At 44.1% G+C, this 22,140-nt stretch overlaps 1 long non-coding RNA gene across 1 annotated transcript; it reads right to left on the bottom strand.

Moving 5' to 3' along the window:
- Positions 1-10,140: 10,140 nt before the first annotated feature.
- Positions 10,141-11,109, bottom strand: LOC311597370. Its single transcript, XR_014779206.1, has 3 exons — positions 10,795-11,109; positions 10,640-10,703; positions 10,141-10,258 (listed from the first exon to the last, which is right to left on the bottom strand). It is a non-coding gene; the product is annotated as an uncharacterized lncRNA (long non-coding RNA).
- Positions 11,110-22,140: the final 11,031 nt, after the last annotated feature.

Genomic DNA, 22,140 nt, shown 5'->3' with positions numbered 1-22,140 from the left:
AGAATATTTGCTCAACTATGTTCATAGCAACTCTATTTGTAATAATGAGAAACTGGAACCAACCCAGATGTAACTCAACAAAAGAATGGATAAAGAAACTGTGGCACATTTACACAGTGAAATATTACTCAGCTATTAAAAACAAAGAAATCATGAAATTTGCAGGCAACATGAATGGAACTAGAAAAGATCACCCTGAATGAGTTAACCCAGACCCAGAAAGACACGCATGGTATATATACTCACTTATAATCAGTTATTAGCCATATGGTACAGGATAACCATATTACAATTCACAGACCTAAAGAAGCTAAGAAACAAGGAGGACAAGGATGCAAAGGAGGATGCTCGAATCTCACTCAGAAGAGGAAATAGAATAGTCAGCAGAAGCAGCTGAAGAGAGGGGACAGGATAGGAGAGGGAACACTGAGGGAAATGAGGATGGGGATCAGATGGATGGTGGCGGGTGAGAGGACAGAGGACTTGCAGACAGAGGAGCAGCCACGGGCAAGGCCACCTTTTAGGCAAGACTTGCAGTGGGGGGGGGGCTCCTGGGAGCATATGGGGACGGCTCTAGCTGAAATCCCTGGTGGTAGGGGTCATGAAGATTAGACAGGACTCCTGGTGGAGAGGGGGACTCCAACCTACCTACAAAAACTTCCATCTACAATTTATCCTGCCTTCAGGATATGCAGGGATTAAGACAGAGCAGAGATCAAAGGTTTGTGCAGCCAGTACCTGGCCCAACCTGAGACCCACTCCATGGGAGAGAGCCGATCCCTGACACTATTGATGATGCTCTACTGTGTCTGTAGACAGGGGCCTAACATGGCTGTCCGCTGAGAGACTCTGCCCAGCAACAGATTGAAACAGAGATTCACAGCCAAACATTGGGCAGAGTGTAGGGAACCTTGTAGAAGTGTGTGTGTGTGTGTGTGTGTGTGTGTGTGTGTGTTTGGGGGAGATAGGCTGATCTGGAGTGGAAAGGAGCTCCACAAGAAGACCAACAGATCATCTAGAATACACAGATAAATAAACAAACTGAGCATCAAGAAAATAATCTAGTTTTTAAATGGGACAGGGACATAAACAGGGAATTTTCAAAAGATGAAGGACAGCTGGATGAGAAAGATTTAAATGAATGTTGAACATCTTTTACTGTTAGGGAAATGCAAATTAAAATTATTTTGAGAATTTATCTTATGCCAGTCAGAATGATCAAGATCAACAAAACAAATTACAGCCCAGTCTGGTGAGGATTCAGAGAAAGAGGAGCATTTATTCACTGATGCTCAGAGTGTAAACTGATACAGCCCCTGTGGAAATCAGTGTGCAGGTTCTTTGGGAAGCTGGGAATCAATCTGCTTCAAGGTCCAGCTATATCACTCTTGGTAACACACTCAGAGGGCCCTACATCCTACCACAGAGACAGAGCTCATCCATGTTCGTTGCTGCTGTAGTCATAATATCTCCACATTGGAAACAGACTGCATGTCAACCGACTGATGAATGGATAATGAAAATATGATACATTTACCTATGAAATATTATTCAGTACTCAAAAAAATGGAAATTTGCAGTTAAATGGATGGAAGAAGAAAGATTACCCCAAGTGATGTAATACAGACCCCAAAAGACAAATACTGTATATTTTCTCATATGTGGGTGTTAGCTTTCAAGCTTTTGGTATGTGGGCTACAACCTAAGGATAGGATCCTTGTAAGGGACCATTTAGGTGGAGAGGATCCTCCAAGGATGGGGAAATAGAACCTAGTGTTATGGAGAGATAAACAGGGACTAGAGTAGGAGCACTGAGTAGGGAAGAGGATGGGAGGTAAGGATAAAGGAGTAAATATGGGGAGGGACCACTAAGAGTAAAGGCCATTTGCAAGGCCATGTGGAAAACTACTGGTGTAGAAGCTTTCTAAAATATATACATAAGTGAAAGGAATCTAAAAGGAGTCACCAAATAACGTGGGAGGCAATGCCCTGGTTAGACATCTTATACCAGTCGACTAAAACATCCAGAGGCCAGAATGGGCTATTTCCAGAGCTATCGGTTCTCCTCCACCACTTGATGCTACGGCCCTTTTGCTGAAGAGGACCATTACTTACGTCATCAGACACAGAGAACTCCAGATGGTGCCTAACTAGAAGCTTCACCCCAACTGACTGGCCTTCCTGGTTCTGGAGGTACTCTGCCTGTTACTAGAGGAGAAAAGTTATTATGAACATCACCCAGCTACAAACCCTCCGACCTGAAGCATCAGCCTGCCTACAAGATGTACTGGTACAACAGTGGCACAAATGGTAAGGGAGCAACCAACCACTTTTTTTCAAAAATTGGATTTAAGGCTTTCTCAATGAAATCCATTCTGGATGCTGCTAAAGTGGCCAATAACCTAGGTCATGGGCCTAGGGGGACATCTAATGCTATTACTCTGTTAAAGGAACATACAATAAAGTAACTCCTAATGATGTGTACTGTACTCATAGATCAATGCCTTGCTCAACCCTCATCATTAAAACTGTCTTATAGTAGATGGAAATTAAATCAGAGTCTCACAACTGGACAATGGGCAGGGAGCTGAAAGTCTTTGAAGAACTAAGTCCTAAATGGAATTTTTTTTTACCAAAGCCCTCTTCTCAAGGCTCAGGGAGGAGGAGGCAAAAAGATTGTAAGATCCAGAGTTGATGGATGACTCTAAGGAAATGGGACTGATATACATATGAACCCACAGAGACCAGGCAGCATGCACAGGACCTGCACAAGTTCAAGCAAGATGCTGTCCTAGCACTGCAGTCGGGAGCGACAGACAAGGGCTCCCACCCATACATACCTGTTGTCAAAGATAAAATCTGTTTTTATCAATGAAGAAGTGTCACTGGCTGTCTTGGTGAGAGTGTCCTTTGTTGTGAAGAGACATCACGATCATGACAACTCTTATAAAGGACAGCAGTTAACTGGGGCTGGCTCACAGTTTCAGGGGTTCAGTCCGTTATCGTCACGGTGGGAAGCATGGCAGCGTGCAGGCAGACGTGGTGCTGGAGGAGCTGAGAGTTCTACATCTTGATGTGAAGGCAGCAGAAGGAGACTGTGTGCCACACTGGACAAAGCTGAGCTTATGAGACCTCAAAGCCCGCCCCGTCAGTGACACACTTCCTCCAACAAGGCCACACCTCCTAATAGTATTACTCTTCATGGTCCAAGCATCCACAGACATGAGTCTATAGGCCACAATGCCTATATGAACCACTTCGCCAGGCAGTTCATATGCCCAGGAGTAAGTAGCTGGACAAGATGAAATGAAATCCATGTTTTGTTTTGTGGACTTTTTGTTTCATTTTGTTTTGTTTAGACCTTTTTTTTTGTCTTATTCTTCTTTTGCTTGTTTTGGTGTGTGTGTGCATGCGTGTGTGTGTGTGTGTGTGTGTGTGTGTGTGTGTGTGTGTGTGTGTGTGTTTGGTTGGCTGGTTTGTTTTGTTTGTTTTTGAAAGACAAAGATAACATGTATTTGGGCTAGGAAAGTGAGGAAGATCTGGGAGGAGTTGGGGGAGAGGGGAAATATAATGAAAATATGTTGTATGAAAATTTAATCAAAACAAAAGAGCATGTATGTTGGAACAGTGAGCAACTTAGTACAACTTCAGTGAATATACTTATTGAACAGAGAGCGGGACCAAGGAGTGGCGGTGTAAATGCGTCACTGTAGGCTTTGAACTTTTTCGAACTTACTTTATTTGGGGTCCTTTAATGCTTATACCTCCCTTCCAACCCACCTATCTTAGATAGGAGGAAAAAGAGGTTATTGGGAACAGGAGAATTAGACCTTTTAAGATTCAGTTTCTTGGAGTGATTCCACTGGCAAAGTCGGCAGGATTCCAGTAGACCAGTTAAACAGCAAGCCAGCAATTCAGCAAAGGTGACTGCAACCCAGAGCAGCAGCCAGAACCTCGTTCTCTAGAGTGGTTCTCTATAGGAGCATCTCGAAGTGGGACAGTGAACAGCCAAATAATAGGAAAAAATGCTAAGACCAAAACCCTTGTTTTAGGGCTCATATGTATATGTATGTGTATGTGTGTGTGTGTGTGTGTGTGTGTGTGTGTGTCCTCTAAGAGTCTGTACTAGGATATTTATCAATTGACAAAGACCATACCCCCCCCTCTTCTAGTAGACAAACACAACATGGTCTCTCAAAAGTCTGTTTCCAGCAGTCAAACACCTCACAGCCTCACACAAGTCTGTTTCACATCCCACAGATTGGGATGAAACCAAAAACATGCTCACATCCACTACACGTCACTCAAGCTACATTGTTAGGATGTGACGTAGCTCCCAACTCATACGCCCAGGCTCTTCCCATGCTACTCACTGACCCAGCCACTCCCAAGAGCTCAGGAGAACATGGCTTTAAGAAATTACTAGCCCAAATTATTAAAGAAGATAGAACAATTTCAGGAAGGAGTAAAGAATTCAGGTTTGGAGAATGAAGGGGCAGGGAAACCCTCGGGTCAACTCTAGGTCAATGCTGTAGCTTTAGAAGCAGAACTATTTAGTTTGATGTAGGCATGTGCAGGTCCTGAGCAGGTGCCATGTGATATGCATGGTGTCCCGCAAACACTATTCATTCTTCTCCTTAAATCTCTGGGAGGAAGAGGTCAGACCTCCACAAAATCTATAATTTATACCATTTTCTTTAAAAAGGTAATTGGGGCCTGGAGAGATGGCTTGGCAGTTAAGATCACACAATATTCTTGCGGAGGATCCTAGTTCAATCCCCATGCCCGTGGCAGGGCTCCTAACTGCCCATGACTCCAACGTCAAAGGAGTTGATGCCTCTGGCCTCTGAGGGCACTTGCATTCTCATGCACACACCCACACACAGATACATACAATTAAAACAAAAACAAATAAATAAAAATAAAACCTTTCTAAAGGTCACTTAAAAATACTTTTATAAGGCCGGGTGTGGTGGCGCATGCCTTTAATCCCAGCACTTGGGAGGCAGAGGCAGGCGGATCGCTGTGAGTTCAAGGCTATCCTGGTCTACAAAGCGAATCCAGGACAGCCAAGGCTAACACAGAGAGAACCTTTCTCAAAAAGCCAACCAACCAACCAACCAAACAAACAAACAAAAAACCCAACAAACAACAACAACAACAACAACAACAAAACCTTTATAACTGATTTCATCTTGTTCTGGCTCTTTGTTCCAGGAAAAAAACAAAGCTAGGCCCCAGCTTGTCAATTGAAGTATCAGAGCTGTCTGGGCACTAACTGGGAAGCCGACCGTGATCCTTTGTTAATAGCCCAAGACAAATGATGTGAATTTAAACAAACACATGCTCTCCAGCTGCCCGTTCACGATGGAAACCTAGATGGTGAGCATCCAGCAGCGTCCAGTTTGAATCCCAGGCCCTCTGGCCAGACCCTGGAGAGCTCTTTCAGTAGTGATTGATTCGCTGAGATGCGTACATGATATGGTGCCAGTTTTTGAAGGGATGGCATTCTTAGATGGGGTCTCCACAAGAGAGAGGGAGGGAGAGGGAGAGGGGGGAGGAGAGAGGGGGGGCGGGGGGAGAGAGATGGGGGCAGAGGGTGGAGCGAGAGAGGGAGGGAGAGAGAGAGGGAGAGGAGAGAGAGAGAGGTGTGTGAGGGGGTTCATAGTAGAAAGGGTTTCCAAGAATGACAGTCATGACCAAGTGGAACCCGGAATGTGACTGGGGTTGGAATCCAAAGGCCACAATGGCACACCGCCTGCCTTGGTGCAGCGAGAGGATGACAGAGCAATTCGTGAGGACGGTGGCTTCACCATGGGGGCCATGGGTGGCCTTTTGGTGCTGCCTGCCCCACAGAATCATGGAGGAAGAGGAGTCAGGACTCTGTTTCCTGGCTTCATCCAATGATTCCTGCCCCCTGTCGCAGAGTTCAGAACCCGTGAGCGTAGGGCCAGGGGTCCATATCAGGCCCCGTGCAGCCCTCTCTGAGCTACGGTTTCCTTTGATTCTGCTGTTCTTGTTGGACTGGAGTGGAGCCTCTGTTCCCATCCTGGAGGCCACTGTCAAGTCCAATTCCCTCTCAATGGCTCATTTAGTTCAGTGGGGGGTTTGAGAGTTTTAGAAGGGTTTCCCTTTTAAATTCTTTTCCTTTTTTTTTTCTTTTAAAGGTCATAAGGAGCTTTAAGATGCCACGCATGAAAAGCCCTGGATAAACGCAGCTTGTACTGGATTGTAAAGTGCTGTATTGTTCTGACCTTAATTCCTTGTGTGAGACTGGAATAGGCAATTTCCTCATTGAGGCAGATGCTGAAAGGCAGCAGGCAGAGAGGCTCCTGCGGGGAGAGGAGTCCCAGGAGCCCGGCCTGGCCCCTGTAACTACTCAGGGGTATTTATAGAGAAGTCAGAGGTCCATGTGAGAAGAAATGCATCTCTATGCTCTGAAAAGACACTTGGGATCTGAGGTGGGTAGCTGTCTAGCGTTGTTCAGAGTCAAGAGCCACATAAAGGCCCTCCCCTTCCATCCTCCTTAGAAAACCGGCCTCATCTTGCATACGGACAACTTCCTTGAGAGGAAGGGCCTTCTTGTTCTGGCTTAGGGGGACCACTGTGGCCTAAAGTCCCTTTCTTTTCTCTTGGCATCAGGTCACGGACTTTTCCAGTCACGTGCCAGCAGGACCAGTGGGCTTCACGCTCTGGGTACTGTTTTCTGTTTCTTATTTTGTTTTGCTTTGTTTTTGTCTGTGCCTGCACGGGCCCTGAAGTTGTTCTCTGCGTCCCTCTCCTGCCTGTCTTGGCGGCCCCTCTTTGCTGACAAGCCTCCACCCTTCATAGGGACTCCTTACTTTTGACTCAGGCGCCCTCGTCTGCGTTCTGTATTCTAATCACAGTCGTGAAAATATGTTGTAAACGCCATGTGGGCTTCAGCTTGGTGTCAAGATTAGATTGGGAAGTCCTGGGGAGCCGTGCTCAGGGGTTTTTTATCAGCCTTCAGGTGCACCCAGCATAAAACAAAATCTTTGTCCTTTTTCACTAGTCGGGCTTGCCTGGCTGCCTGACGCCTGGTTTAGAACGAAGGCGCAGCCGCTCAGGAGTCTGAGACAGGCGTTGCTGGAGACTTCCGGTGTCATTAGAGCTGTGGGTTGTCCTCTCCTTCCCCACTTCACTCCATTTCCTCTTTGGTTTTTTTTTGGGGGGGGGAGGGGAGAAGGGGACTCTCAAACAACATTTTGTTTTTCTTTCTTTTCTTTTGTCTTGTGATACAGGATCTCATTATCCAGTTCAGCTGGACCCTGCTGCCTCAGCTGATAATGATGGTGTGTACCACCATCCCTGGTGACTTAGGGCTTAGGAAGAGGTCACACGCAGGATACGGCACCTCACCATCTCCCTTACAGGATGACCCCTAAGTTCTTGTTAGCGTACCTCAAAGAATTAAGGCATTTCTTCCGAGCAAATACTACGTTTCCTCTAAGGATAATTTCTTATAAATTTTTGTTTTCCTAAGTTTTCACAGTGACGCTTCCTGGATGAGCTGCGTTTTTTTCTTCCTGAACCAGTCATTATAAGTGTGCCTCAGCAAACCCAGCCACTAAGGCAACCCGGGTGTAAAGAGAATCCAGAGAGTTCACAACTCCACAGTCCACAGGCTGTCAGACCGAACTGTGTGCCCAGCCTTAGCACAGTGGGACACCAAGAGTGAGGCCTGGGACCCCAGGAAGCATTGCCAAAAGGACCCCTCAAAGTCTGGGCATGAAAACGTAAACACATCTCTTAGACTCAAAGCTTGGCAGCCTCTGCCCGTTCCTGCTCCCCCTCCCCCAGTCGGGAGCACTCCACTTTATGTGGCTGGCTGTGCATCTCTGGCCAGGGCTGAACCTTGTCCCAGCTTCCAGCGTTACTGTTTGATGCCTCTCTATGCCTTCCTCCTGCCTCATAAAAATTGCAGGTTCTTTGTCATAAAATTTCTGGAACACCAACGTTTTCACACGAAGGACAAACAGACTTGGCACACGGGTTGTTGCTATTGAAGGCCTAACAGCATTTTGCTCTTGTTTGGGAAAAGCCCCCCCCCCCCCCCCGCTCCCAGGCTCCCCCTCATGTTTAGTCCTTTGTGCTGCTCCCCAGATGGGCACACATCTTAAATAACATTCCTTTCTGAGTTTGTCCCTTCCTTTCCCTAGGCTCTGTGCTTGGGGACTCTCCAGCTCCCGTCCTTTCTCTCAGCAATGTGCTCCAGCCATTGTTGGCTTGCCAGCGTCTTCAGCTTTAGTTAGCCTCCTCCTCCTTAGCCTCATTCATTTCCATTCCGCACAATCCTAACTGACAAACATTCCCCGTGAGTGTGTGTGTGTGTGTGTGTGTGTGTGTGTGTGTGTGTGTGCATGCGCGTGCGTGTGCGCGTGTGTGCAATCTTGACAAGCAAACCTGTGTTGGTCCCTCTGTCTTTTGATGCGGTGGGAGAGATGTACCTGTTTGTTGTCCAGAGCCCGTATTGTGGACAGCTGCTACAGCCATCTTTGCGAACATGATTGCGTCAGTCTGCTCACTACTAGGAAGAAGACGAAGTAGGCTAACTTTACAAAGAAAAGAGGTTTATTTAGATTCGGTTCTGGTTGGAGGCCAAGGGGTAACTGCCTTCTTGCTGTCAGAGTCCTGGAGTGGTTTGGGTTATCACATGGCAAAAATCAGGTAGCACGTGTGTGTATGTAAGGGTCTTTTGTTCCTCTCTTTACTCTTATAAATCTATCCTCAGTGTGTGGGGGTCACCCTCACGATTAGATCGGATCCTCATCACTCCCCTACATTCTCACCTTTAAACAGCACAGACAAAAAAAAATCTCCACTCTTATATATCTCACAATAAGTATTAATAAGTCCTATTAACAGGTGTAATTATTGTACCATCTTATATGAGGGACCTAAGCATCTGTGTGTGGGATAAAGATTCAGGACCAATCTCTTATGGAGGCAAACAGGCAGATATACTGCCTTCTATTACTTTTAAGCAGTTACGTGGTCTCTTGTCCTTCTTTAAATACTGTTGTGTTGTGTAGTGTAAGAACTATTACTGCGTGTATTAAACACAATTTATTTTAACAAGGATTATTGAGTTTTCTGTCATTTTTGCTGGCTTGGAAAGGTGATTCTAATATATGCTCTTTCATTTTGCTCTTAACATCATCCGTATTTCCCCAAATCATCAAACTGTTCTGGACACGCCCTCCTGTACAGTAGGTCATGTCTACATCGCTTGCAATGCTGATTGTTGCAATATGCTACAATACAATATGCAATGCTACGGTGTTGCAATACATTGTTGGTGCACTCTGTTGCTCAGGAGGTAAAGATAAGAAAGAGTCTGTAAATAATCATTATAGATGCTGGCATTGTCGACCTGGCTAAAAAGAACATGGGCAAAATGGGAAGTGCATGGTGCTCAAAAGGGCAGTTAAAGGAGCCTGAAGGGACAGACTGGGGTCACAGCAGGGTGTGTCTACATGTCACCTCACTCTAGTGGATTCAACACCGTGCTCCCGTACATGACTGGGTCAAATTTTGTCTTTTGAAGTTTTCTAAAATACTGTTTTCAGACATTTTTCTATAGACGGAGAACCAATGGATAAGGAAGGTTGCCTGAACAGACAACAGCTTGTGTCATTTATATAAGGGAAATCCTCTCAAAGTTAGATAAACAAGCAAAAAAGAAGAGAGAGCTGGTTGTATATAGCCTTGAACTCACTACCTTGTCAGGATGACTGAACTCTTGACCCTCCTCTCTCTACCTTTCAAGTTCTGGATTATAGACATGCGTCACTACGTATACCTCTGATGACATCACGTTTTAAAAGTTCTCTTTGAGCCGGGCATGGTGGCGCACGCCTTTAATCCCAGCACTCGGGAGGCAGAGGTAGGCGGATCGCTGTGAGTTCGAGGCCAGCCTGGTCTACAAAGTGAGTCCAGGACAGCCAAGGCTACACAGAGAGACCCTGTCTTGAAAAACAAACAAACAAAAAAGTTCTCTTTAAGTGAGAAGCGTTTTCACAACCAACAATTATTTACTTAGCATATATTATAATTCCAAGCACTGTTTTTAACTTCTGGGGAATAAAGAGGATAATATCTCATCTCTTAAAGCCACTGTGCAGGGGGGAAGAGGGGGGGAGGGAGAGGGAGGGAATATACACATAGTTACATGAGTATTTGCTGGTTGGCAGTGTAGAGTCAGAGGAAAGTTTCTCCTTTGTCCACCAAAGAATTACTGGAATAAATTGACAAAGATTAATTGTAACCAAACCAAACCAAACCAAACCAAACCACAAATTTATTAAGTACAGAGGCTATTTGCATAGTGTAATTACCCTGCAGTCCAACATAATTCAGAAATTCACACATCCCTCATTTTTTCTGTAGGGTTGTGGGAAACTGGGGAATATAGACAACTTTAAAGAAATGTTGTGATTTTTGTTTGTTTGCTTGCTTGGCTTTTTTAAAAATGAGGACATCTTTCCTTCCTTCCTTCCTTCCTTCCTTCCTTCCTTCCTTCCTTCCCTTTACATCCCAATTGTAACTCCTCCCCCCTCTCCTCTGGGTCCCACCCTCCCTCCCCCTCCCCGACTCCTCAGAAAAGGAGCACACTCACCCCAGCACATCAGGTATCATCAGGACTGAGAGCATCCTCTTCCCCTGGGGTTTGGAGAGACAGCCTAGTGCCAAAAGGAAGTGATCAAAAAGCAGGCAACAGTGTCCACGTCAGAGACAGCCCCTGCTCCCTTTACTATGGGTCCCAAAGGAAACCTGAGCTGCCCGTTGGCTGCATCTGTGTAGGGGGCCTAGGTCCAGTCCATGCGTGGTCCTTGGTTGGTGCTTCAGTCTCAGCAGGCCCCCTGGGCCCTGGTTAGTTGGCTTTGTTGATCTTCTTGTGGAGCTCCTGTCCCCTCTGGGTCCTTCCTTCCTTTCCTCCACTTTTCCAGAGCAATCCCTGCACTCCGTCTAAAGTTTAACTGTGAGTCTCAGCATTTGTTTCCATCAGCTGCTGGGTAGGGCCTCTCTGAAGATAGCTATGCTAGGCTCCTGTGGAAACAAAGCAGAGGATCGTTAATAGTGACAGAGGCTGACTCTCTCCCATGGCGTGGGTCTCAGGTTGGGCCAGGAGTTGGTTGGATATATCCCTAATCTCTGCTCTATTTTTATCCCTGCAGGGTAAATTTAGGGTCAAGGTTTTTAAAGGAACTAAATAGGCTTGGAGGACATTTAAAGGCCTGAGACAATGTCTCAGGCAGAACAATGAGTTGTTTGGGCAAGAGAGAACAAGGGTGTGTGGGGAAGTCAGGCCCAGGTGTGTCGGCTGAGGGTGCTTTTTATTCCTATGATACGAGTTTAGTCTTTTCAAGTTATCAGTAGTTAGAAAACCGAAGACAGGGGGCTGGAGAGATGGCTCAGTGGTTAAGAGTGGCACCTGCTCTTCCAAAGGTCCTGAGTTCAATTCCTAGCAACCACATGGTGGCTCATAACCATCTGTAACACAACATGATGCCCTCTTCTGGCCTGCAGGTGTACATGCAGGCAGAACACTGTATACATAAAAATAACTAAATAAATCTTTAAAAAAAGAAAAAGAAAGAAAGAAAACTGAAGACAGTTGTGTTCCTCGTTCAATCTGTCCTGTCAGGAAGAAAGAGGGTTTGGCAGAAGAGCCTCTCCATGCCTTGTTAGAGCAACCAGATTCTCAGTCGATCCCAATACCTCAAAGCTACCATTCTTCAAGGTATCATTTCCTGAGCTCCATCAGGGTAAAAGCTGTAAGTAAAACTCTATCAGGGTAAAAAACGGACAGTAAGAGGTCAAAGACTGAAGCAGGCGCCTGCTCTGTGACAGAGTGACCAGGGAAGTTCTCTCTGGTATAGAGTCATACTTGGTGCGATGAAGAAATGAATATTGTCAGAAAAAAATTCTGCACAGAGGGAACGGGCAGCCTCCGAATCTCGAGTGTGTTTTAAATATATGTTTAGTAATAGTAAGCATAAGTGATAAGAAAGGACAGTGACCGCAGCGGTAGCCAGGAAGTGACCTCGGGTACCTGGCCCTTTGTAGAAACTTTACATGTTCTCTGACTGAGGTGGGAACTGCTCAAGAGAGAAACACAATCCAATATAAGAACAGGGAGAGTCACCACGCTGTGATGACCTGTTAGAGGCAGGTCGTAGTAAATCCGTTCAGAGAAGTCTGGACACAATCCAGGTAAGAAGGGACAGTGACTTGGCCCAGGCCAATCACAGCGTGTGGATTTTAGGACTTCTGCTTCCTTTGTTTTTCTCTATATGTTTCCTAATTACATTTCCACATTTTAAAAATGCTGCAGATTTGATCTTCAGAAACCAGTTAACATTTCTGTATCGGTTGGTTAAAAATCCCACTCAAGAAAGGCAACTTCAGTCTCAAAACTAGCATTAGTAGTTGACTGCGAAAGGATGGATACGTTTCCTCTAGGAGCAGAAGCAAGAGAAGTATATGTGCTCTCGCAACTTCTGCACTGGACCAGAAATAGATCGAGCAGAGATAAAAGGAAATAAATGGCATCCAGATGGGTAAGGATGAGGCCAAGTATCTGAATATGCAGATGCCTTGATCGCTCATACAGAAAGCTATAAATCAATAGGTTCAGCCAGTTTAATAGGATTCAAGATAACCCACAAAGCCAACTATAGTTTAAACCACCTTTTGGCATGGATGAATAAAAACAAACTAAAATAATTATGAATAAATTTAACAATTGGAAATGTATACTGTGGAGCTATAAAGTATAAGAACACATCACATATCCACATGTGAGAAAATTTAATCTCGTTAAAATTATGATACGTCAACATCAGAGTCAACACAATGCCTATCAGAATCCTAGAGGAATAGAATTTGACAAGAAGATCCTTAAATTCAGTCATACAAAAATGCAACCTAACCCTAACCCAAAAATAACACCAGAAAAGGAAGAAAGAGCGTAGGGAACTATCACTCTCCAGGGTTCAGGTGACATGCACAGTACTTTATTCTCATCTAAAATCTTTTTTTAAAGGGAAGTTATATAGGGACAATAGGCAACATAATGCGAAATGCTGACGTATGTGTATGTATTTTTAGCACAAGCACATGCAAAGGCTCTCCTCACCATTCATCATTAGAGGAATGCAAGTCAAAATCCCATGGAGATAACAGTATGGATCTGGTACAGTATCTGGAGGTTAAAACATTATCCAAAGGATTCGGTGGAGATTTAGAGCAACTGCAACTCCCAAACACTGACGATGGGAGTGGAACGGTGTGCAACCACCTTGAAAAAGGAGCTTGGTAATTTCTTAAGAAATTAAACACAAATCTGTCCACTCCCAGGAGATCTTAGCTTCCTCAATCTTCCTTCCTAGGCAAATCTTCCTTTGGTAAATACCGAAGGAAGAGAAAAGCATATGTCTATGCATGGACTCGAAACATGAATATTTATAGCACTTTTATTTATAATATCCTCAAACAGGAAATAATCCAGTAGCATAATAAATATGGACATATTCAATCTTTGTCCCTGGTATGTAGCGCAGTTTCTCAGTCGTTGGAATGTCTGATGATAGCACTATCTTTTGTGAAGTATAATAAATAGTTCTAGACTTTACTGGAGTTCGTGCTCCTCAAGGGACTCTGAGTGTTGCCTTTAGGACTAGATCTTGTAATTCAGTTGCCAAGAGTCAGTGGTTGCCAATGATGGTCATGTCCTCACACCGCACAGCCATGAGCATTCCTAACCAAAGACCCATATACTAGAGGTTCTCCAGGGCAGTGCAATTGAGAGGTGATGGAGACGTCCTTTAGGAGTCATACCTAGTAGGGCGTGGGTGTTAAGCCATTGGGGTGTTCCCATGAAAGGGACGGTTGGCCTCTTGTCTCCTGTTCCTTCGTTTCCCGGCCATGAGGTGAGCATTTTGTTCTATCACACTCTCTGTGCCATGGCCATCAGGCAAGATGACCATGGAAACCATTTGATCTTGAGCTATATTCCCCCATAACTGTGAGCTAAAGTAATATTTTCTTTATAACTTAATTATCTCAGGTATTTCATTATAGCAACATAGGACTAACTAGCAGAAGCATGGATCTAAGAGCTTCTGTGTTGGTGACTGCATTGAATTTTGGGGAGGGTGGCTTGTCCCACCCTTGCTTTTCCCTGTATATTTTTTTTCTACTTAGCTGTTCCTCAGATGTATCTTTATAATAAAACAACAATGATTAATAAAGTGATTTCCTTGATTCTGTGAGGTTTGAAATAACTCACGGATCAGAAAAGAAAATTGTGGGAAGCCCTAAAAATTTTCGGTGGCCCTGGGGAAGTGGAAATTACCTGAGGAGTTCATTTGCAACTCATACCAGAAATAAAAGAAGTCTTTTATTTTTATTTTTCAGATTTATTTATTATGCCTGCACATACACCTGCACACCAGAAGAGGGCATCAGATCACATTATAGATGGCTGTGAATCACCATGTGGTTGCTGGGAATTGAACTCAGAACCTCTGGAAGAGTAGTCAGTACTCCTAGCCTCCAAGCCCTCTCTCCAGTCTTCAAAGTTTTATAAGGATGAATCTTTGACTTTCAAGGCCTGTGCCAATTCCACATATCTAGCATCAAGACTGGACTGTTGGACCTGATTAGTGTCAGAAACCTGGAGAAGTGTTTGTGCATCCAATATATGGCTAAAAGAAAAGGCAGCCTCTTTCCTGAACATGATAAAGGGTGGTTTCTAATTCTCATGTGACAGAAGATAAAGTTTACTGATAGCAAGTTTATTGGTCATAGTTTTAGATGATCCAGAAGCTCTTGGAAAAAAAGACCCATAGAGGCAGGACAGACTCTTCTTCATTTACAGAATAAATAACACGTGAAACCTATTCCATGCCTAAGGCTGAGAACATTAGACTCTGGACTATTAATTTTTATGCCTGTGCTTAATGAGGCATGGACAGCCATGTAGAAATATGATTGGACCAAAAGGTGAGGTCCAACAGTAATAAACTAAAGAGGAAGCCCTCCAAAACCAGAGTACTTAGTTTCTCCTTGAGTCCTCAGCTGTAGAATCTCTTCTTCTGGAGTATGGGAAAGAACCTTCTGGAATGAAGGGCTTCGTTTCTTTATGACCAATTCTTACATAGAAAGATGGAATGAAGCTAAAGTAATATTTTTAAGTTTTACGGCTGCCTTTGGGGAAAAGGGATTCTGGTTTTTATAATGTGCTGTAGGAGAGAGGAATTCCTTCTCGATAGCTTGCCTTGGGGGACAATGACGGATGTGAGCCAGGAGAGGACAGGGGAGGTCAGGAAAACTTCATTCTTAAGGCTACTCTCAAGTTCTTCAATTTCCATCCTCATTTTCTGGATCTTATTCCACCTATGTTTAGGTTTATGAATAGATAAGAACACTATTGTATATCAGTTTGACTAAATACTATTTAGCAATAAAAACAGTCTATTGCTATAAGATACATGTGGATGGCTGTCAAAATAATTGCACTGAGTGAAAGAAGTGAGACTAAAAGAAGTACTCTACAAACCCAGGTAAATTAAATTCTAAAAATTCAGCTTAATCTACAATGGCAAAAGGCAGAGAGCATTTGTAATCCTTGCCTCTGGCCTCCCCAGTTCCAGAAAGAGAAACCAGGCGATGATTTGTGGTGCACGTAGATGTTCTGAGAATCTTGATTGTGGTGATAGATACAGCATCTGGACAGATGTGTATGTATATCAAGCCTATCAGAATACACATTTAAAGTATCTTAATACATCTGTTTAAAATGTTTATATAACCAGAATACATTATATTCAAACTGAAGCTCTAAGTGGATGATACTCCAGTAAGTTTTTTTCCCCTTTTCTTTATACTTTTCTCCATTTTTAAAGTTTCCTCCCATGAGCTTGTATGGTAGAAAGTGAGAGTAGTGGGAAAACAGCAAATGGTATGAAGATATTATACGAGGCCCAGACAGCGTGATGGCTTTTACAGGAAGAGTGTGAGTGAAGAGGTCCTTTGTGGGCTCATCTGGGAACCCAATCACCATTCATAACTAGGCTGCTGTGAAAAAATGTGCTTTCCGTTCCAAACACCAATGTTAAAATGAGCTTCCATAACAGTTGTGTTTTCTTTTAAACTCTCTTCACAGCAGGAACTTTTTTTTTGTCCTTCAGGTTTTCTTCACAAGGATTCTTTTATTTCCTTGTGTGTATTTTTTTTTTCACAGTGAAGTAGAAGAGCTCCCTAAAAATTGACACAATATTTAGTGTGGGAAACTCAGCAGATGAAGACTGAAGCCAGAGAAGTGTTCTTCTCGGTTTGCTAGGAAAAGCTTTTGCGGTTGTGTTCCTAAACAGGATGACAAACATTGCACCCCTTTATGCAACGGTGGCCCCTATTTTAGATGGCCCCAGTGACAGAGTCGCATGGAGAATGAAGTGCCACTTCTGTACAGTCTTCCTCAGCCCTCAAAGTTCAAGGCTCCTGTTGTCACAGAAGATCTGTGTCGTCAGAAGCCTAAGTCCATCCTGTACCCACCAGAGTTGAGCCAACACTCACTTTTCACCTAAGTTCTCTCCTTATGTTCAGAGCAATGATAAACCAAGCAAGACACAGGCTGAACTTTTTGAAGTTTGTAAGTTCAAATGCAGCCCCCTCAGAAGTCATGTGGTAGAACTGGAGTTTCTCAATGGGGCAGTATTGGGAGGTTCAGCTTAGTGGGAAGTGTTTGAGTTACACAGGTAGAACTGTTGTAAGAGCATTCACCCGCTCCATTGTGAGCTGTCAGTGTCCCCTCAGGTATCAGCTAGGACCGTGGGTCTCATATCCCTTCTTCATGGAGGGGACAGTGACTGAGTTTAAAATTGTGGCTGGCTGAGCAGAGAGCCTTCAGTTCCGCTGGCGAAAGGAACAGTGGAAAAACTTTGCAGTTATTGCAATAGTTTTTTCATATGAACCTTTCATACATTGATCTACTGAAAACTGCTCAAGCTAACTGAGAGACTTTTTTAAATAAACTTTTTTTGATAATTTATTTTATGTGCATTGGTGTTTTGCTAGCATATATGTCTGTGTGAGTGTGTCAGATCTTAGAGTTGTCAGGTCAGACAGCTGTGAGCTGCCACATAGGCGCTGGGATTTGAACCTGGGTCCTCTTAACCACTGAGCCATCTTTCCAGCCTCCTTTTTGGTATTTCTTCTTTTCTTTGTATGTATTTATTTTTTAAATTTTGATAATTTTTAGAGACAAAGTTTCTCTGTGTAGCTTTGGCTGTCCTGGACTCATTTTGTAGACCAGGGTGGCCTTGAACTCACAAATATTTGCCTGCCCCTGCCTCCTGAGTGCTGGGATTAAAGGTGTGTGCCACCATACCTGGCTCGACTTTTTGTCTCTGAAAATGCAAGACAGACTCAGTTTGTTTTTCTTCCTACGATATTCTTTGTTTGAGACAGGGTTTCTCTGTGTAGCCCTTGATGTCCTGGAAATCCCTCTGTAGACCAGGCTGGCCTTGAACTTGGGTCAGCCTGCCTCTGCCTCCTGAGTGCTGGGATTAAAGGCGCGCTGTGCTTAAGGGACAACACTTAGCTCCTTTCTGTTGAGCTTGCTCTGCCACCAGCAGGGAGTCTGGTCCATCACAGGCACTTAGAAATACATATGTGGCACATAGACATCGCTTTGTTGGCAAGTGCTACCTACCAAATGTCCCTTAAATAAACATCATTTGAAGGAAAAGGGTGGGGCAATGGTGGAACAACCCAAGAGGTTTTTCATTACTTAACACTGCCTTGCTAGCACTTTGCACATTTCCTACGGTGCAAAGGGGAAATTCAATACCACAATTATGTTACGTTGTGCAGCTTCACAATTCCTGGAGTGGAGAAATAACTTTCAAAACATAAGACAAATCTTTTTAAGCTGTTCATCTGACAAAAAAATTATAAACAGAGTATATGAAATTTATAAGTATAAAAACTCCAAAATTTAAATGTGCACACACATATACACATGCACACACACACACACATTCACACACACACACGCACATCAACCTGACCAATAACTGGGTAGAGGAGTTGAATAGAAAACTTTTAAAGTAAGTATATATGGCCTATAAATACATAAACATGTTCAACATTTGGAGCCATTAGAGAAGTGCAGACTACAACAGCACTCAGATTTTATCTTAACCCAGTCATAATGTTAAGAAAACAAACAACAAATGTAGGCAAACTTCCTGAGAAAAAGAACCTTTACACTGTTGATGGGAATTTAAATTCGTGCAGCCACTATGGAAATCCACTATGGTGTTTCTTTAAAAAATTAACAATTGACCAGCCATCTGAGCCAGCTATACCGATCCTGGGTAGCCATGGTTCATTTTGGTCGGATCTGGAATCAATTAAGATTCTGGGTGGCTCTGTGAAGACTTTTTTTAAAGGATTAATTGAGAGAGGATACGCCTCCCCGAGAGTGAGCAGCACCCTCCAGTTGCAGCCCATTTGTAGTGGGGAAAAAAAAAGAAGTCTGAGGAAAAAGTAGGGCAGAGTGGATAAGAAAAAGCAGTAAGAGGCTGGGCAGTTAGTGCGGTCATTAAAATGCTTGCTATGCAAGCATGAAGACCTGAGTTCAATTCCCAGCAGCCACGTAAAAATAATAATAAATGTGGTGCCATGTGTTTGTGACCCCAGTATTTAGTGGGTTTTTGGAATTTCCTGGGCAGCCAGTCTGGCCTGATTGACAAGCTCCAGCCCAGTGAGGGGCTCTATCTCAAAGAACAAGGAGGACAGCTTCTGAGAAGTGACACCTCAGATAGTCCTCTGGCCTCTGCATGCAAGCACTCACATGGGCATGCACTTCCACACACACATATGCACACACACACACATTCACATGAGTTGCGCATACACAAATGCACCTGCACACACACACACACACACACACACACACACACACACACACGAGTCACACATACACAAATACACCTGCACACACACACACACACACACACGAGTCACACACACACACACACACACACACACACACACACACACGAGTCACACACACACATGAGCCACATACACAAATGCACCTGCATACACACACACACACAAATGCACCTGCACACACACACAAGTCACACATACACAAATGCACCTGCACACACACACACACACACACACATGAGTCTCTCTCTCCTTCTCTCTCACACACACACAGGAGTCACACACACATGAGTTTCAAACACACACACACACAGATTGGGGAAGATAGCATCAATGTACATGACTCATAAATATGGACATGTCACAATGAAAAGTATTGCTTTATACAACCAATATGTGTTGATTTATTCTTTAAACTTTGTGTGTAATTTAGACATTTTGGTTCCTCTTCACCAACTAATGCCAAGAAGTTTCTTGGTGGAAACAACCCCTAAGACGTTGTTCACTCAAGAAGAGGAAAGTTTGTATTACTAGACTTTTCCGTTGCCAGTAACAGATATCAACTCTAGATAATTAAGACAAAAAACGAGGGCGGGGAGTGGATTAAAGGATACGACTGCCAGTTCACAGCATCACGTGTCAGTATAGTCAGGCGCATGCGCACAGTGCTTCCGTGAACCGGTCCTATGAAGAGACCACACTCCCTGGCACTGGGCTCAGCCACTGAAGCGTGCCCAAGGTCACACCACCAGTGCAGACTGGGGACCTCTCCCCACACAAATGCCGCTCCCGCCTCTGAACGCGGAGAGGAGCTGACAGATTGAACCTGCCCTTGCTTCTTTGTCATCAGCTTTTAGTTCTACCTGCAGGGCAGAGATAAAGCTAAGGCCAGAGCCCTAGCTACCGAGATGCTGGCCACATGAGCAGCTGATCCCCTTTGAGAATGAAAAGCCCCTGAGTCAGGTCAGAGAGCATGGGTCACATGCCAGGGCCGTGGCTATCTTCTGCAAGGACGTCTGTTATTGTCTTCTGTATTATGGAGTGTCAGCAACGTTTACTATATCCCGTTGAATACACATGTGCTGTAAAAGTGAAACAAAAGAAAATCAGTGAGATTGAAGATGAATATAAAGATGAGCACTGGATGGCGCTGTGTGAAGTCAGGGACGAGCCACTCACAACGTTTGTGTGTGGAATGGCATTTTAGGTTAAATCACACATGTTTCAAAGGAATCTAAACGCTTAAAAACCGAGTTCTAGATTCTAGTCCACACCCACTATAGTGTAGGATAGACCAATACACTGGGTCTCAGAGAGTGTTTCATCCAAAGATGTACAGTGGACCCAGTAGAGGGACATCTAGAATCCATATTTCTAAACCCGCAGTTACGCATGCAGAAACAGAAGACACAGTAGCTACAGTGGCTCCAGGTGTCTGAGGAGAGGTAGGATTCTCTGTCTTTTTTTAGATCTTTTGAATATTTTACCAAACACAGGTAAAAAAAAACTTAATAATACAATAATTTTAAGAGAACATAGCTCTCTATGTGCTGATTTGGCATTAAGTCCAAGATATGTGAAATAAGTTACTTAAACACATAAAGCAAGCAGAATTTCTGAGCTTCTATCTAATTTCCTATGCAGGAATTCAGAGCTCGTGTGTTTAGGTCTTCTAGTTTTTCCAGAAAACCTTGACATTTGGATTTTGTGTATGAATCTGTGTTTCAAAGGTTGACAGACTTTGAAGCATGATCTTTGTGCTTCTGTCAACAAAGCTGTCACAGTCTATGACTGGGCTGGAGTAAAGAGGCTATCACTTTGGGATATTCACACCGTTGTGATGGTGGCCCTGCCTTGCCCAGCTAAGCAGGTGGTCCAGGGTCATCAGCTCAGGCTGTGAATCAGGGATGGGTTTCCCCGCACCTTCCTCCTTTCCCTTATTCCAGGGCCCTTGTATAGCAATAGTTATTGGGGGGGGGGTTGTTCTATGCCCCACTTTGCTCCTAAATAACTATTAGGATTTTCTAACCCACTTCAGGCCATTTAGTTCCTGAGTAAAAGACACAGAGACCTTTTAGATTCATAATAAACCTTAAAGCACTAGAGTTGGGCAGATATCAACCCTCTAAGCTATTTTACTATTTCCCATCTACACACCCTGAGTAACTTGCCTTAACTGTTCCTGCCTGGGCTGCTTCTGTCTCATCAGCTCTCATGGCCACGTACTCACGATCCATACTGCACCACCGTATCTTCCTTCTCTCTTCCCTCTCCCATGTTTGGTCCTCATCTGACCCCAAGCCTGAGAACCTAAGCGTCACCTACTTCCCTTCTGCCCAGCTATAGGCTGTCTAGTGATTTTACTAATCAATCGACTTTAAATTAGGTAGAGTAAAATTTACACAACAAAGACCAGTGCCTGTGAGGATATAACCAGATCTTGGGGTCTCGTATTTAGCATTTGAATACATAGTATCAGATCAACCCCCAACACTCTTGCCCTAAGAACTGTGCTCCTGGGAGACAAGGTACAATGGTGCCATCTGGCCCCAGGTGCTGTATCAGCCAGCTCTGTGCATTTGCCCACAGGAGTAAGTATCTTCAAAGTTAAGACATGGTGTTCTGCCTGGTAAGGCACTAGGCATCTAGTTCTTTGAACTCGGATCTGCTGCTTCTCTCTGTCTCTGTCTCTCTCTGTCTCTGTCTCTCTGTGTCTCTGTGTCTCTGTGTCTCTGTCTCTGTCTCTGTCTCTGTCTGTCTCTCTCTCTCTCTCTCTCTCTCTCTCTCTCTCTCTCTCTCTCTCTCTCTCTCTCTTTCTCTCTCTCTCTCTCTCGTAAGCTAGATTACTCTTCATCCTTGTGAACTGTCTAAGGTTAAGGATTTTCTGGCTCAGAGGGCCAAGCTGGGTGCATTCACATAACAACAGCACAGAGCCCTGAGGTCTTGTAAGCAGTGTGGCTCACTGGGCTGATGAAGACAATGTGCTCATCAAGTGACCACTGTATTTGCCATGTTTGATAAAAATAAATTTCCAAATCCCTGTTTATCCTTTTTTTCTTGGAATGGAGGCACAAGCCTGACCACCTCCCACAAACCTATACATGGAGCAAGAGCTAAGGGAAAGGGATGCATACCCTTAGGAGTATTTGTCCT

This window comes from Acomys minous, assembly GCF_964271855.1.
Source record: "Acomys minous genome assembly, chromosome: 5".
In the NCBI taxonomy this organism is placed as follows: Eukaryota; Metazoa; Chordata; class Mammalia; order Rodentia; family Muridae; genus Acomys; species Acomys minous.
Note: the sequence above shows the minus strand (reverse complement) of the source record. Positions and strands in the feature narration are given on the sequence as shown.